We start from the raw sequence: 3,579 nt of genomic DNA, 5'->3' as shown, positions 1-3,579 counted from the left end.
TTGTCACCCTCCTGGCTCTGCAACTGTATTTCTCACTGATTTTTCTGGTTTTTTATCTTACATTATCAAACTGGAGAAAATTTTAACTGCTGGGGACATTCATGTAACATTCATGTTGATGTTGTTAACAGTAAAGTAGCTCATAGCGCTGTGTTTAATTTTAAACAACCTGTTTCTAGGCCAACACATATAAAGTGACACACCCTGGATCTTATCTTCTCCCTTGGTTTAAATCTTGTACATCTGTGTGTAGAGGATGTACATGTCACAGACCGCAGTTGTATCTTCCAAAAAAAGAAATAACTTAAACAGATAGCAATAACTTTTTAAAAACTTTCTGTTAATAAAGTCAGTTATGTTAGGGCAAATATTTCTCCATCAACTTCTTACAACCTTTTCCTGTGACCTTTTTTTCTTTTTTTCCCCCCTACACTCTGAGGGTGGATGCTTTTTTCTTCTCTCTTTAGTTGAATTAGCTTTAGCAAAAGGTATAGTTTATCTTAGTCTGTTCTGCTGAGGTCCTTAAATTGTAGTTTAGTTTATGTTAGTATAATTATATCTTAGTTTGGTTTTCCTGAGTTTACTTTAGTTTGCGTAGCTAAGCTTATTTTATATTTTAGTTTAGTTTAGCCTGTGTTGTAGAATGTTGTTTTTTTTTTTAGTTTGATACACTGACACTTTTAGTTGGCCTTTTATTAAGCTAGCCTTTAGCTGGCCTTCGGTACTCTTAGCCTTCCGGTACATTTAGTTTAGTTTAGCTTTTATCATGTCTGATTTGTTCGGCTGAGGTTTTTTAATCCTAGTTTAGTTTACATTATATCTTAGTTTCCCAACATTCATTTAAAATGTCAAGGGTTGGATGATCCGGTTTATTGCTTTGTAAATTCAGCCAGTAGTTTAACATGATTTGTGTTCTTCTTAGGTCTAAGGCTGGTTCTCCCACTTCCACTTCTAATGCTATTGTTGGAGTGGTTTTGAAAGTTCCTGTGCAAATTCTTAGTGCCTGATGTTGAATGATGTCTAACTTTCTTAAATGTATTTTTGCAGTTGTCCCATAAACTAAACTTCCATATTCTGTGTTTGATCTGATTAATCCAGTATATATCTTTTTTAATGTTCCTCCATCTGCTCCCCAGTCATTGCCAGCTAAACATCTGATAATATTTAATACTTTTTTGCATTTATCTATTATTTTCTGTATGTGGATATTCCATTTTATTTTTTCATCAAACCATATTCCTAAAAACATACATTTTACTTGTTCTAACTCCTTATTATATAACTTGATTTTTATTTCTTGCCTAATTTTTTTTCTGTGTAAAAACCATAACTTTTGTTTTTACTTTTTTTTCCAACTTAAATCCGCATTTATCTATTTCATAAATAACATTTTGTATTTTCTTAATGGTAAATTGTATATGTTTGCCTCTTTTCCATGTAGCCCCATCATCTGCAAATAAAAGAACAACCCATCCCACCTCCAAAGTCATTAAATATGTCATTTATCATGATAGAGATGGTATTGACCTGACAATACTCCCTTGAGGTGTTCCATTTTCTACTTAATACTTTTTAGACAGTTTTTGACCTATTTTTACCTGTATCATTCTGTTTAATACAATGTTTATCCATTTAAACATTTTCACATAAATTCCTATTAGTTGTAATTTAATTAATAAACCTTCTACCCATAACATATCATATGCTTTCTCAGTATCAAAAAATACTGCCACCACACTTTCTTTATTTACCTGTGCTCTTACAGCATTTTTCTTGAACTTCATCTTTGCATTCTTCTATTTTGTGATCTTCTCCACATTTTGGACATCTTTGTTTTCCTTTGCATACTGAAGCTATGTGACCATATCTCTGACATTTGTAACAGCAAAGTGGTGATGGGATATAAGGCCTGACTTGAAAGCTTAGGTAACCTTTTTTAAAATGTTTTGGCAGGATTGTTTCTTCAAACTCTATTATTATTGACAGACTTCCCACTCTTTCCCCGTTGATAGTTTTTGATAGTCTCTTCAAATTATTTACTTTTGTGCCAAGAATGCTTCTTTTAAGTTTATCTAAATCTTCTTTAACTGGCATTCCATAAATCACTCCTAAAAAACTATTTTATTTTCTCCTATTATCTTTTTTTCTATCAACGTTTTTTTGCAAATATTGTCAATTTGTAGAGCCTTATTTTTCTGTTCTTCATTTTTACATGTCACTAATAGATTTCTGTCTTTTAACACTTTTACCATTTCCAAATCTCCTATTTTCTTTTTTATCTCTCTAGATAGTAAAATAGGACGTAAAGTACCCTGTTCCTCTTTGTTCTTTAGTTTTAATATTCATTTATTTTCCTCTCTCACAACCTTTCTTCTAACTATTCTTTCTTCATCTGTACTATTCCCTTCTAACTCTCGTTTACTTCCCTGACTGTCAAACATTCCTACCCCTTCTTTCATTTTCCCTCTTCCGCATCCTCTTCTTCTCTCTACCGTTGTCCACCCCTCAAACTCCATGTCATCCTCCTCTCCTACCTGCATTTCCATTCGAACCATTCACATACCAGTTTATGCTGATATCCGCCTTGTTCAAAGTCCAAAGAAATAATTGCCAACAAAAACATCCTCCCAAAACAACCAGCAACATTGGTTCTCCCCAACAAACAGTGCTGAGTGACCGACCAACAGCCCTTCGACCATCTCGTCTTCTCCAGCTATGAGTTCTGGTTTGGCTAGAGCTTAAATACCGGCCAGGTGGTGATCAGTTGTCATCAGGAACAGCTGAAGGTAATTAAGCTCCGCCTGCCACTCAGAGCTGTAATAATGGAAGTTGAAGACAAAACAAACTGGAATCATAACAGATATATACTAAATAGATTATGATAAACCTCCTGAAATTTTAAATTATATTACTTTTTTAAGGGAAAAATATCCTCAAAAACCAATCACTTTGCAACATGTGAAACTAGTATTGTGCTAAAACTTGATGCGGTAGTAGCGGAGAGTAATTCACGACACAATGTCTGAGCGTGGCATCTCACAGTTTTGCATGAGATAGCAAAATTCATTTTCAAGCTTTGATGAAAAAGGGCCTCAGTTGTTTCTCAGCATAAGATGATCTAATTCTAAAACTATGTCACGAAAGATGGCAGGCGATATGCATTCCTTGAAGGTATACTATGCTTTCTATTTTTCATTTTGCTTTTTCAGAGTCAGCCTGAGCTGAAAAGTTATTCCATGTAGTAGGATTTATATTAAACGCTACCTTTAAATCTTCTTTCCCCAGCTTTTAAAAGCTGCCAACTCTTTTAAAATAAATCAATTAGTCTGGCCACCCATAAGTTAAAGTGCCCTACAACACTCAGAAAGTGTGATTCGGAAATTCCAGGTAAATACAACTCAGTTTTACATACAGGTTTTGACTGTTATGGTTTGGTTGTTCACCATTTTGCACATATAAATGATTAAGCTAGTAAGTTTAAATGCAATATATATATAAATTATATTTACTTACACATTTTAGAGTTCTTAATTTAGCTACATATTGAAATTAATTGCAATAAAATGTTATACAATAAGC

The sequence above is a fragment of the Kryptolebias marmoratus genome, linkage group LG2 (genome assembly GCF_001649575.2).
Source record: "Kryptolebias marmoratus isolate JLee-2015 linkage group LG2, ASM164957v2, whole genome shotgun sequence".
Taxonomy (NCBI): Eukaryota; Metazoa; Chordata; class Actinopteri; order Cyprinodontiformes; family Rivulidae; genus Kryptolebias; species Kryptolebias marmoratus.
Note: the sequence above shows the minus strand (reverse complement) of the source record.